The sequence below is a fragment of the Gossypium arboreum genome, chromosome 10 (assembly GCF_025698485.1).
Source record: "Gossypium arboreum isolate Shixiya-1 chromosome 10, ASM2569848v2, whole genome shotgun sequence".
Taxonomy (NCBI): Eukaryota; Viridiplantae; Streptophyta; class Magnoliopsida; order Malvales; family Malvaceae; genus Gossypium; species Gossypium arboreum.
Genome location: NC_069079.1, coordinates 78,231,337 through 78,246,838, shown reverse-complemented (window position 1 = coordinate 78,246,838; position 15,502 = coordinate 78,231,337).

The window sequence follows — 15,502 nt, the reverse complement described above, 5'->3', positions numbered from 1 at the left end:
TTTCTCAGTTGTGAGATTACACAGAGTACCGATTTACATTGTGTCGATAGAGATCCGAGATTCACCTCGTGATTTTGGAAGAAATTGCAAGAAGCTTTGGGTACCAAGTTGCATTTCAGACCGCCTATCACCCCCAAACCGATGGTCAATCCGAGCGGATAATTCAGATACTTGAGGATATGTTGAGATGTTGCATCCTCGAGTTCGGTGGTTCATGGGAAGCAGTACTTACCTTTGATTGAATTCGCACAACAATAGTTTTCAATCAAGTATTAAGATGGTGCCTTACGAGGCCTTGTGCGCGGCGTAGATGCCGTACACCATTGTTTTGGACCGAGCTCGGTGAGAACAAAATTTTGGAGTGGATTTGATTAAAGATGCTGAGCAGAAAGTAAAAGTAATCCGTGAAAATCAAGATAGCCTCCGATCGTCGAAGTAAGTCGAGCGGATCTGAAACGAAAAGACATTGAGTATCAAGTGGGAGATAAAGTGTTTCTTAAAGTTTCGCCTTGGAAAAGATACTCGATTTGGTCAGAAGACAAATTGATCCCGAGGTTCATCGGGCCATATGAGATATCCGAATGAGTCGGTCCAGTTGCGTATCGTTTGATTTTGCCCCCTGAACTTGAAAAGATTCATGACGTCTTTCATGTTTCGATGCTTCGGCGCTATAGATCTGATCCGTCGCACATAATTAGTCCATCAGAGGTTGAAATTCAATCCGATAAGAGTTATGAAGAAGAACCGATTCGTATCTTAGCTCGTGAAGTGAAGGAGTTGCGAAACAAAAGGGTTCCGTTAGTAAAAGTGTTATGGCTCAAACACGGGATGGAAGAAGCTACTTGGGAACCCAAGAGCTCTATGAAAGAGCGTTACCCAAACCTATTTACCGGTAAGATTTTCGGGGACGAAAATTTCTTAAGTGGGGGAGAGTTGTGACAGCCTTAAAACGACCCTAGTCGGAATATGGTTTCGGGACCACAAAATCGAGGCATAAAAATAATTTGATATTTATTTTGATGCCTATAATATGTGTTAACTCATGTGTGACATTTTTGATGCTTTAATTTAGAGTTATAAATGTGAATTTCACTAGAAAGGACCTAGTAGTAAACTTTAAAAGTATGAGGGGAAATGTGTAATGACTAGTTGATCATGCATGCAAAATGAGGGGTTTGCATGTCAACTTCCCCATTTATTAGCTAATGGCCGCCATGACAAGGGTGTATGGGCTAAACATGTCATGAAACATGTTTTGTTGGTGCATTAGGGAGAAACAATAAACAAATAAGTATGGGTGATAAAGAAAGAAAAAAAATGTGTGTGTGAGTGAAACCCCTTGCCGTGTATTGAGGAAAAGAGAAGAAAAAAAAAATTGTTCATCCATTTTTTCTCCCTTGACCGAAAATACTAGAGGAAGGAAGGAATTTTGCTTCATGTTTGGTTTGGAAGAGGATTAGGAAGAGGTTGGCTATACTTGCATCAAGATTAAGGTTGTTTGATGTTGTGCCATGAGATTCATGCATGTTTTTAGTTGCTAGCTTGATGTTCTTGTTAGCCCATGGTTCAAATCTTTGCTATGTCACGGGAATGAAATTCGGCCAAAGTGAATATGGTGTTAATGCCATTGCATGTTAAATATCAAGCTTGATAATGAAACATGTGATGGGGGATTGAGGACTCTTAGATTTTCTTTTAGCATTTTTGAAGGAGATACTAAGTTCTTTGTTTAATCATGACCAAAATTATGGTGTTGTGGTATTCGGCCATGGTATATCCATAAGTATGATTCATGCATGTTGCATGGTAAGTAAGATTTAAGCTTTGGATATGTGTGTATATTTGGATATAAGCCACTTGAGAATTCGGCCCTTACACCTACATGAATATATGTTTGCACATGATGTATTAGTATGACATATATACTATTTCAAGTGTATATTTGCTTGTGATGATGTTTCGGTTATGAAGTAAATGAGAGAGGTGTATTGAGCTACGATATGTAATGCGTTAGTAGTAAAATGTATGCTATTTTTGTGTGGTATTAAGTGTATAATTGGCCTCAACTTGGACATGTATATTCGGCCACATGAGGGGAAATTGGTGTGCATGCATTCGGTTAGAGGCAAGCATATTGATGCCTATTCTTGGCTTAGAAAATTCGGCTAAGAGGAATATTAACTAATGTGTTGAGTTCGATTCATGATTTCGTACTTATGCGACTTTGATGCCTAATGAGTATATATATTGACTAAGTACCTTGAATTCCTCTTTCGATGCTCAAATGATTAAATCGATTTATTTGTCAAATTAAGCTCAAGAGCAAAGGGGAGCTAAATTCGATAAAGGGAAGGAAAAAGTAGTCGAGTAGCCGTCGAAATCGCTCAACAACATCCAAGGTAAGTCTTCGAGTAATGACCCTACTTGAATTATATTGAAATCATGCTCCTTGTGTGTGTGGCTATTGAGCCGAAATTGTAAAGGTTTGATAAATATTTTGTGTTAGAGCCTTAGTAACGAAAATGAATTATGGATGTGTCTTGATTATTGATATATGTGTAAATGAACATTGGAATGATATCCGGGCTAAGTCCCGAAGGCAATTATGCTAGTAATTATATCCGGGCTAAGACCCGAAGGCATTCGTGCGAGTTGTTATATCCGGGCTAAGACGCGAAGGCATTTGTGCAAGTTACCAAATCCGGGTTAAGACCCGAAGGCAATCGTGCGAATCACTATAACCGGGCTAGGTCCCAAAGACAATCGAGCGAGTCGCTATATCTGGTTAAATCCCGAAGCTACGTGATTCGGAAGTGAGCAATCTTGCTGTAAAAATTTCAGTTTATACACTTGTGAAAATTCCAGCAATGAGGTATGTTTGTATGTGCTTGAATTAGTTGAGTCCTTACAAGTAAGTATGCGCCGGTTGATAAACGAGCTACCGCCTTTGGCTAAGTTGTTCTTTTGTGTATGAACATAAGGGTCGGTAATGTGAAATAAGTATGATTATGGGAATGTGTATTAATAAAGTGATTCATTTAGCCATGTGAATGTAATACGTTAGTCAAAGCTGATTCCATTGCTTGAGACTTACTAAGCATTAAAATGCTTACCCGTTGCTTTGGCTCTCTGTTTTATAGGTTTCGCTCGTTAGCTATCGGATTCGGGTTCAACGAAGTCGAAGTCATCCACACTATCAAAGCCCCCTTTTGGTACAATTTTGGTTGAGCTTTGAAATGGCATGTATAGGACTACCCTTTTGTTGCGTTTTAAGTACTTTTGTGATGTATGTGTGTGCGACCATGCGAAAATGGCTCGTAAAAGTGGAGTATGGCATTAGACCATTTGTGCTTATGTATATATGTATGGTTTTATGATGTGACTACGGACTGAATGGAAGTGTGAGCAAATGATCAGCCATTGGAATGGCTAAAAATGATTATATGTGGACCTATGTATGACAAAACTCTAGTTGGTCCATAGAAACCACGAAATAGGTAAGGTTTACCTAAAAAACAGATGCTGACAGCAGCAGTGGTGTGGATTTGAAAAATCACTAAAAATTGTAGGAATGGAATTAAATAGTGAATAAATTATGTAAATGAACCTTGATGAATATACTCTCATATGGAAGAAACGAAACGGTCATATGAATTATATGTTAAAAGATATTAAAGTTCTCGTGAAACAGGGCCAGAACGGTTTCTGGATCCCCTGTTCCGACTTTAGAAATTTATTGTAAATTAACCAGAGATAATTATGAGTCATGCCATATATTTATAGATTCCTCTCTGAGTATAGTTTCTATAGAAACAAACGGCATCAGTATTGAAGCCCTGTACAGGGAGATATCCAATTCGTAACGTACGAAGGTCAGTGTAGTCGATCCCTGCAACAGGGGAGACTTTAACTAATAAACTGTACTAATTGGATCGACCAAAAACTCTAGAAAACAATCTGTATATGGAAATATGAGTCTAGTTTCAGGGAAAAATTACGAAACAAATTTTCGAGCTTTGAAACTCAAGATATGATTTTTAAGGCGACACTGATGCAGTAACCAGCTTGTCTGGAAATTTCTAAATGGACTGTGAAGATAGTTAAACTAAGTTTGTGTGCACCTTGTGTTCGATTCCGGTAACGGACTCGGGTACGGGGTGTTACACTGGTTCAACTGCTTATGCGAATGTTCTTATTAAGGTTAATAGATTTCAGTTTTGGGTGTAAATGATCTGTAGGAGCCTATAATCAATTTTCGGTATCGACTGAAGTGTGAGGAGTCTTGATTGTTGGAAAGGCAAGCGTTAAGTTATAGTTTAGTTAAGTTTATTTAGGGGATTGTTAACCCTATAGATTAGAAGACTGATAGTGTATCATGCTGATATAGGTTTGGGGAAACACTCAAGCTATTTGCATATTTATAGCAATTAGGTGCGTAACCAAACTTCTATAGTCATTAATCGGTAAAAGCCAAAAACTATGCTTGTTAATGCTATACGAGCTTGCCCACGCTTGTCTTGTATTTCGAACACTCAAAATGAGGGCGTATGATCATAGAGGCCACCATGAACGATTTCATGGACTTTGGCCAGGTTGGGCCACAGGCTCGTAGGCCTACACAAGTAAACCATACGGATGTATGGAGATTAGTGGACCAGGCTGTGTAGTTCACACGCCCGAGGACTTTTTTGGGCTTATTGGGCCACACGGGTGTGTGGACCCACATGGGCCGTGTTATGGGCTTTGGGCCCATTGTTATTGTTTGACTGTCAAGGTTGCACAGGTCGCTAGAGATGACTGTTGACCTACTATTGAGGCGGTAAGTACTTTTAGACCTCATACTGATGAAATGACTGTTATACCCTAAGAGGTAAAAAGACTGAAATACCCCTGTACTATGATTGACTGTATTCGAGCATGACATTTTTGCATACACGTATTATATTATGACATGACATGTTGCATGGGGTGGGTTTGATATATTTGGAGGAAGTGTACTGTATTGCCAACTCTGCTACAATTACTGCTTAGTGCCGCAACTGGTGCTATATTTGGAGTGTAGGGATGGGTGGGTCAATTTCATCCCCTCATAGAGTGTAGGGTTGGATGGAGTGGAGTGTAGAGGATGGATGGGTAGGACTTCTGTTGCATTACTGATACTGTTACTGTAATAGGCTAAGCCCACATTGATACTGTAGTTGCTATGGGCTAAGGCCCACACTAATACTGGACTACTACTGAAATGGGCTTAGGCCCAAACTGTTCTTGTTTGATTTTTGTTAAGGGATTACACACTGAGTTTTCATAACTCACCCTTCTGCTTTCCTGTGCAGGTAATCTTTAGGCGGGTGCTGTGAGGGACTCGATGGAGGCCATACGACTATTTTTGATATTGTTTTACACTTTTTATCTTTAAGCTATTTGATTTGGGTTTTTTTCAAATTGTAATAAGGCCTCTTTAAATTTTTACTCTAATTTGGGATTTACATACTTAAATTTATATTTGCTAGAAGTAGGACACGAACTTTCAAAAAGATAGATGTTTTCAAAACACCATGCCTATACAATATCTTTCAAAAGCTTCCGCATCAACAATGATTTCAAAATGTAATAACAACCTAAAATGATTAGACCTATTTGAGTTTTAATAACAAACAGGATACTTAAAAGTTTTATTAAAAATCACTGCTAAGATTTTTGTATAGTACGGGTTTTCAGAAAAATCATTGTTTTCCAAAACAAATTTCGATGTGACATCCCAGATTCGGCCATAATGTCCAGGCCGGGTTTGGGGTGTTACATAACTAAAACAAAGACTAGCCTATACATTCCATAAGTTCGAGTTTAACTTATAAAATACCAAAAACAGTCGATACTGTGATAGACTTTACTGACGATCCCTGAGCTCGTATCTGACTTCAAAATCTATAAAACAAAGGCAAACATAAACACACAGAGTAAGCTATCATAGCTTTCTAAGTCATAAGCAAATAAATATCTCAATGTTAATATCAACTCAACTTAACCAAACTAATTTATATTATCATAATCACATTTATTTTCAAGATCACAATTTCATATATAACATATACTTCCATATACAAATTTTACATTGGCGAATATACATAAACTCATATACATATATTCATGAATCATTTCATAAATATTCACATTATATAATCAAAAGGCCGAATACACTTTCCATATACACATAATTTCATTTATATCATACATGATTTGCACCACATATCAAGTAACTTACTTACCTTATTTCAAATAGGTAATAAGCTATCACGTACCTGATCTCTCTAGCTCGTTTTACACATTCAATCACAACTATCATTGCCTATTGAACCATTCAAAATTGAATAGGATACCTGGATAATCACATATATCGTACAATACCAACGTCCCAGACGTGGTCTTACATGCTATGTCATATCGATGCCACTGTCCCAAATAGGGTCTTACACGAATCAAATACGATGCTGATGTCCCAGACATGTTCTTACACGTAACCACATATATCGATGCCAACGTCCCAAATGTGATCTTACACGAGAACACATATCAGAAATCCTATGTCATGACATATGTATCCTTGCTATTCCTAAGGTTCGTTCGGGGCTTTCGGACGTCGTAACTTGGTCAAATTGAACTCGTAAACATCATTCCCAAGTATATATACATTCATCTATCATATATACAATCTCATAAAACTTAAATCATCATTTTACATTCACATATATTCAAAACTTACAGTATTTATTTGCTTATAAACTTACCTCAGACAACGGTAATTGGGACGGAACGACTAGTCGACAACTTTGGTTTTCCCACAATCCAAATCCGATTTCTTTGGTTCTTGATCTAAACATATTCAAATTAAACTCATTCAAACATATTTTCACTCATTTTAGTCCAGAAACACATAAATGGGCAGATTACCATTTTACTCCTAACATTTCACACTTTTTACAATTTAGTCCAAATTGCACAAAACACAAAACATGCAAAATTTGCACACACCATGCGTAGGTTGAATGTTCCTTGTGTTCATACAAGTCCCACATTTCATTCATTTCACATTTTAGTCCCTCAATTTATTATTTTTTCAATTTAGTCCTAATTACTCAAAATCATCAAAAATTCCAATACAAAACATGTTAATCCAAAACATATCTTTCATATTTCATCAACTAACATCACAAAGCTCAAATATTCATCAATGTCATAACTCAAAATATTCATCAAAATAAAAAATTCAAGCATGGGCTTTGTACATTACACTGCAACGATCTCAAAAACGTAAAAATTATCAAAAATCGAGCTAGTAATTAAACTTAACAATGGCCGAATACCCTAAGATTTGTTTCTTTCTTTTCTTTATGTTATTCAGTCATAAGAAAATAAATGAACAAATGGGTTTTAATTATATTTCATTATAACATATATTAACATATTATTCAACTTACATATTTAAAATTTAAACATAAATATAAAACTATTATAACTTAAGGTCTCTACCATCCATAACATATAATTATGGTATAATTTCAACATAAATATCTCATGAAATAAAGACATCATCAATTCGGCCCTTTTAAAATTAACCATCAAATTTTTATTTTACGCGATTAAGCCCTTTTTATTAAATCGACACTCAAACGATAAAATTAAAACACAAAAATTTCACACATATAAGTTAACACTGAAAATAATTTTTAAATATTTTTCTGACTCGACTTTGTGGTCTCAAAACCACCATTCTGGATAGGGTCTAAATCGGGCTGTTACAGAGCCACGTTACAACCTTTGTAAAGACCTATTGATTCAAGTTTCTATGCTACCTACATTAGTGGAGAGAAATTGCTATGTTCAACATATGAAGGCATAAGTTAAACTTAATGATTGCAATTTAATCTTGAATAAGGGAATAAAATCAAATTGGTAGAGATTTACATGTTTTACTTAAGAAAGCATTTAGTCTACTTTTGCTATCATAGTAGTTATTTATATTAATTTGAATGATATGTATACATAAGTAGCATAACTATCAAATTTCTGGTTTTTGAGCATAAGTATATTAAATTCATAATCCTGGAAAGAATGTTGTTCTGAAGGAGTTTTTCAAAGGTGTTTCCAAGAAATTATTTTCAATTTATGCATTACTTGGGATGAGTAATGAATTAAGTTTTGGGGTATGGAAATACGAAAATATACACACTTTTTCATGCCCTTTTTAACTCAAATTCATGCAGTTTCGGTAAAATTCTTGGCGAAAAATATATAAATATTATAAAATAATTATTTTGTACATAAATTATTAACATAATGAATTTTAATTAATTTTATAATAAAATTTGATTAATTTTGATTATTTTCGACAGATTTGCACAAAAGGGCGAAAATTGGCTCGACAAACACTGCTAGAAGTTCAAAATCGAGAAGCAATTTGAAGTATCAAGGCGAATTAATTTTTAGCCTAAGTTGGTCCAATTATGTGTATTAATTCATGATATAATTAATTTTCATTTATATCCAATTTAATTTGGATTAAATAAATTATTATTGATTAATTATGAAAAAGTGGTACAGTTGAGCCGAACCGACCAAAAAGTGGATAGCCCAAATCCATCCATTTGCTGACCCAAATCAACTTATTGGCTGATTATTTAGCTTGCAAATAGGCTCTTGAAGACTTGTTCAAGTTGCAAACAAACCCCTCCACAATTGATGGCTCTATTTAGCAAAGTTGAAACTATCAACCTTGCCACATGTGTGGTCGGCCAAGGGAGGGCTCTTTGGCTGATAATTTTAGCTATTTTTAGTAGCCCTCTTCAGCTATAAAAACCCTCTTAGGCTGGTCATTTGAAACACATCTCAAGCATTCACATCTTTTCTCACTTCTCTCCACTTTCTATTTTCTTTTCCATTCCAAATTCCCTTGCTCTCTTGCCAATTTCTCCTCTTGGAAAAAGGGCATTCATCAGCCATTTGGAGCAGCTCTTAAGTGTTCATAGCAGCCTTGGTCGACATTGTAACATCTCGAAATAGGGCCTAAATGGAATAGTGTTTACGAAACCACAAATCTGAGATAGAAAAGTTTATTTCGATTAATTTTTTTTATGATTTACCGAGTGATTAGATGCATGTGTTAGAGTATTGATAAGAAATTTTATAGATTGCATGTTTAATTTGCCTATTAGGGCTTATTTGCAGAAGTTGCTGTAACAGCCTGATTTAGGGCCTAAATGGAAAGATGGTTTTAGAACCATGAATTCAAAGTCAAAAAATTTATTCTGATTAAGTTTTAAGGTTTATTTATTGATTAAAATATTGTGTAAAAATATCGTTAAGAAATTTTACTGATAAAGTGCTTAATTGGACTTTTAGGACTAAATTCCAAAAGTTGCAAAATATGTGTTCTAATTCATAAGTACTTGACTGAAATGGGGTTTTAAAGAGTAGGTCCTTAAATGGTAATTAGACCATTATATTTCGTTTGGACAAAAATGGGCATGAATAGGACAAAATTTTAAAGAAAGGCGTTAAGGACATTTTAGTCATTTGGTAATTAAAAGAAATAAAAAGGGAAAATAAAGCCAAAATTGACTCATCTTTTTCATGGAGGCCGAAATTAGGATGGGGGAAGCCATGGCTAGGGTTTTCAAGCTTTCCAAGCTCAATAGTAAGTCCGTTCTAGCCCCGTTTTTCAAGTTCTTTATGTTTTTAGAATCCCGGTAACTTGATTAAGCTTATTCTAGTAATAATTTAAGCTAGGGTTCATATTTGGAAAAATACCCATAGGTGAAATATGTTTATTTTGATGTTTTATGGCAGAATATGAAGGCTGAAATTATGTTAAACAACTTTTGCTAAGCGGTTTTAAGCAAAAATGAGTAAAACGGCTTAATCGGTAAAAGTTGTTATTGTTCATAACTATGTGTTAGAGTGAGAATTTGATGTTGCCATAGAAAGGAAAAATGATCAGCATGTCATACAACATAAGAATAAGGGATGAAGTTTAATTCTTGAGCCTAGGGGCAAAAGTGTAAATATGCAAAAGTTTAAGGGCAAAATTGTAATTTTTCCAAAGTTTGAGTTAAGGACTGTTTTGAATAGTACATTAATTAAATAAGTAAAATATGATGTTTTAGATCCCGAAAAATGAGATTTGAACCTAAAATAGGAGAAAAATTAAAAATCGGGAAAGTTGGTAAAATGGTCGTTTTAGTATCGAGGTAAGTTCATATGTATAATAAGCATTAATTTATGCATGTTTCAATGTAAAATTAATATATTTACTATGATTGCCGATGTGTTGAAAGTAAGTATAATTATGATGATTTAAATGTTCAATATTAATTCGACATGGAAATGAGAAAGTATGTAAGTTTGTATGTAAATAATACATTATCTTTATTACATTTTTATATTTCAGCATATTTTATGTATTGTAGCTGATTTTTGAATCATAATTGACTATTGGAAGAATGGAGTAAAGTATTAGAAAGTGAGATACTTCCCGTTTGAACCTTCGGAATTGAAAGATACAGATGGTATGTAGCTAGGTCACATGTGTAATACGGGATGTATACCATGTGTACAAGAGAGCTACGAGACATTATGAGGTAGCTAGGTCGCATGGGTGGTACTATGTGTACACCATGTAGACAAGAGAGCTACGAGATAGATGTAGCTAGGTTGCATGTGTGGTTCCAGGTGAAGGACACCATGTAAACAAGAAAGCTACGAGATAAAGTGGCTAGGTCACATGGGTGATACTATGTGTACACCATGTGTACAAGAGAGCCAAAATTATGTGTATAATCGAGCTAGGTCACATGAGTGGTGCTAAGTGAAGGCCACTATGTGTACAAGAGAGCTTTAATTTTAAAGGTGGACTGTGTGCGATACCATCGCGTATCTATTATTATTTCGAAGTGTTCAACTGGGAAATTGATTAAATGAAATTGTGTATGACTTTGTGAAGATAAGTGTAAGTATATACGTGTGTAACTTATGAGTAATATGCTTGATATGTGATTGGAAATTGGAAAGATTGTTATGGGTAAGTGATGAATACAATTGAAGTGTGAAAGATCAGAATTGACAATAAAACTGTTCTGGATAGTTGCAGTGATGAGAATCTAAAAATTTACCAAAAATAGTATAAATTGAATCAGAGACTGAATGAGATTTTAAGTTTCTATGAGATGGTTCAGAATGACTATGTGATCCCCTATTCTAACTTTGAAAAATCATTAAAAATTATAAAAAAATAATTATGGGATATAATTTATATGTTTGAAATACTTAATGAGTCTAGTTTCAAATAAAACAAACGATAACATCATATGAGTTTTGTACGAAGAGAAAATTTATTTGTAGTGAAGAGTGGTCAGGGCAGTTGAGCAGTGAAATAAGGGTAACTTCAATGAATAAACTGTACTAATTGGCTAGACTGAAAATTCTGAAAATTTTATGGTACGAATATACGTGAATCTAGTTTCAAGGAAAATTAACGGTTTGTAATTTGGAGTTTTGTAGCTCTAGAAATAAATAATTTAGCTGCTAGTACTCTATTAGACAGCTTATTTTGAACTTGTTTATAATTGTAATAGTGAAAGTATGTGTGTTTGTGATGGTAATGTTCCGGGAACATATTGTGACTTTGTTTAATGTATGATAATGTATTGTTTATTAATATTTACATATTTACTTACTAAACTATAATGCTTACTCCCTTCCTTTCCTTTTTCCTATAGTGTCGCAGATGTTAGCTCGAGTTGGAGGTCGCCGGAGGTTAAATCACACTATCAAACTATTGATCGATATATAAAGGTTTTAAAGTATTTTTAAGTCTTTGGAATGTATGGAGACTCGTTTAATTATTATTAAGTTGCTAGGAGTTGGCCTAAAATACTGACCTATGTTATTTGAAGGTCTCTATTGTATAACGTCATTTAATGTAGATAGTCTTGAATATGTTTGAAAAGTTTAAAATTTATGAAATTTTATGTCTCAGTTTTAAATTATTACAAGTACTCAAGTCCAGTAATACCTCGTACCCTATTTCGGCGTCAGATACGGGTAAGGGGTGTTACAGACATGGACAATGGAGAAGGAAGAATGGAGCAAACTAGTCAAGCCATGGAAAAACATAGGATTTGATTCTTGTTCCATATCTCTTTAATTTTTGTTGTTGTTATGATGAACATATCTATGGATATTTATGTTGTTGGAATGGTTGATTTAATCAATTTAGCTTGAATTTAATTCATGTTAGGTTGATTGCATTTTGTTTGCTAAAATTGTTAAAATTGTGTTTATGTTGTTATAGGCCTCAGTAAGATGCTTGATTAAGTAAAATCATGACTAAAATATTATTGCATTACAATTGTGAGGTAGCTAATGAATTAATTATTTAAATGGATTGAAGTTGTAATTAATGGAAAAAATACTTAATCAGTGCATGTTTAATCATCTAAGGTAGCTGAGGGTTAAATTAGCAACGGTATCTGACGATACATTTGCCTTGCATAACTTGCAAGATTATTGTGATTAAACTGTTTCAAGGTAGGGATACCTTGTTACCTCACATTGTGATTTATGTGCTTATTAGATTTAATTAGTCGTTTCAATTGACATAGCGATATGTATGTGCAATAACATATTTGCCTATTAAGATTTGTTTAATCGGTTGAATTGACATAGGGATATAGTCAAGAGATGAATGGATTTTTGTAGGTGAGTATGTTCATAAGTTAGCAAATTACCGAGTTGTCATGAATTTATTTGTAACAAAATAAACATGAGTTTAATAACTCTAAGTTAAGATATGTAATTGATCTAACACAATTATGTCATATTGATTAAAATCGTATTTTGAAATCGTGCATTTGAGATTTATTTATTTTATTTAGTTTAAAATCTTAGTTTTTAATCACCCTCTTCAAACAAAATATTTTCTTCACCAAAGTGTTTTAAATAGCATTCATAAATAATTCTTTTCACAGTCCCTATGGATACGATAACTCGACATTTACTTATCACTTTATTTCTTGTTACGATTGTGTACACTTGCACATTTTCGCCATTCAAAGGCCTAAAACATGCTTTAGGAGCGGTTCAGGACTAAACCGATAACTTATAAAACTATCACGAAACTTTGAAAAAAAATTTAAACAGAGGACACACGCCCGTGTGAGCGGGCCGTGTGTCTCACATGACCACCAGACACGCTCGTGTCACAAGCCGTGTGAAAATAAGGGGGTACATACTAACCCCTTCGAAGTGGCCACACACGCCCATGTGCCAGGCCGTGTGCTAGGCCATGCCAAACCTGTAGGGTATACTGACTTATGCAACAAAGATAAGTCATATGCCCGTGTGCTAGCCCGTGTGCTAATTAGGGGGTATACTAACTTGTACCACACGGTCAGTCACACGCTCGTGTGTGAGACTGTGTGGAGCATACTAATTTCATTTAATTTCAACACTAGGGGACACACGACCATATAACATGACCGTGTATCATACACGATGGAGACACATGCCCATGTCTCTACCCGTTTGGACAAAAATAGGCTATTTACAAAGCCATTTTGCCACCCATTTTGCACATCCTAATCAAGCTCAAATTTGCAACATTTTATAACTCAATAGGCAGCCAATCCACAAAATTTCATACACATTTTATACCAATTGGACATAATATTCAAATACCTAATTAAAATCATCCATTTTCCATTCATATGCCTTTCACATATTAAGACAACACTGCATATTTCTATTTCATCTTCTACTTGCCAAAACATGCCATACTTGAGTACTTATACAGAATCAAAACATTATGCCAAGTTAAGCCAAATTGCATGCCTTTAACATATACCACAACATGTACCAAAATCACCACCTTAAGTAACTATAACTATCATCTTTATAACTAGCCTATACATGCCATATTTACAAATATCCATAAGTTCAAAAGTACCAATCGACAACTGGATAGTGTGATGCGTAACTCCAACTTTATCCGAATCGATCAAGCTATCGAACCTCTAGAAAACACAAAAAAGAAATAGAGTAAGCTTTATAGCTTAATAAGCCCGTATAATTTAGTATTTAACTTACCATTTAAACATAATCAAACAATTAAACAAAGTATATCAATTTCACTTTCGAAATGGCTATACACAAGCATTCATCAGAATGCTAGTTTCATAAATACAAATAATCAATCTTTATCTCAATTTCATACATTAATGTATTCTATCATATCAATTTCATGTAAATTTTATAACATATGTTACATTTCATTCTCATTCATATAATCGACAATTCATTTATATAACCAAGAATTCATCTGTATAATCATTAGCAGAATTATGCCCGTTGAACCCATTAGAATATCGATAGATACATGGGTGATACACACTAGGTGTATTAATCGGTAATCTGTCAATTCATCATCATATTCACTCTTTCGAGCTATGATCGGTAAGCTCCTCCTGAGCTGATGGACAGTAAGCTCTATTGAGCTGAAATAGTAAACTCTAATGAGCTGAGAACAGTCAGCTCTTATGAGCTGATATATCGGTAAGCTCATACGAGCTAAGGTGAGTTCGCAACACATGCAGGATCTCAACCTAAACAGTAACCCTAGTAGATTCATAATGCTTTCATATTTTAAGTAGATCATTTATTCAATTACATACATTTCAAATAAACACAAGTATTTAAAAGTTCGAGTCTAATTATACGAACTTACCTTGAGGTGCTCGGATAACAAATATCGACTAATCGTCAACCTTTTTTTTCCCCGATCTAGATTCAATCCTTGCTTACCTTGATCTGAATATTATCAAAGTGAGCTTATTTAATCAACTATTTATTTAATTTAATCCAAAATACACATTAGGGCTATTTTCACATTTGCCCCTAAACTTTTACATTTTTACAATTTAGTCCTTATCTCATAAATTTTCAAATTCATGCAATTTAGTACAATTTCATATTAGCTTAATATAGTACATGATACTAGCAGCCCATATCTTGAATTTATTCACACTTTTACCCACATAATTTTACATTTTCACAATTTAATCCTTTTTGACATTTTTGTCAAAAATCACTTTACAAAACTAGTAAATCTATCAATAAACCTTCATAATCTATAATTAATATCAATTTACTCAAATATTCAACAATGACAACATGATAAATCTTTAACAGTTTCGAAAATTAAGGTATGGGCTAGCTAGAATACAAAGCAACAATCTCAAAACATAAAAATCATTAAAAACGGATCAAAATACATACCTAATTGCTTGAGTTTTTCTTCTTGTTCTTCTTAATTTTTGGTTACAAGATGATAATGGGGACTTTTAATTAACTTTGTTTTATTTATTTTATGATTAATAACCAAATTACATAATTAACCTTAATAATAAACCATTTAATACACCTAAAATATGTCCATATAAGTCCACTTACA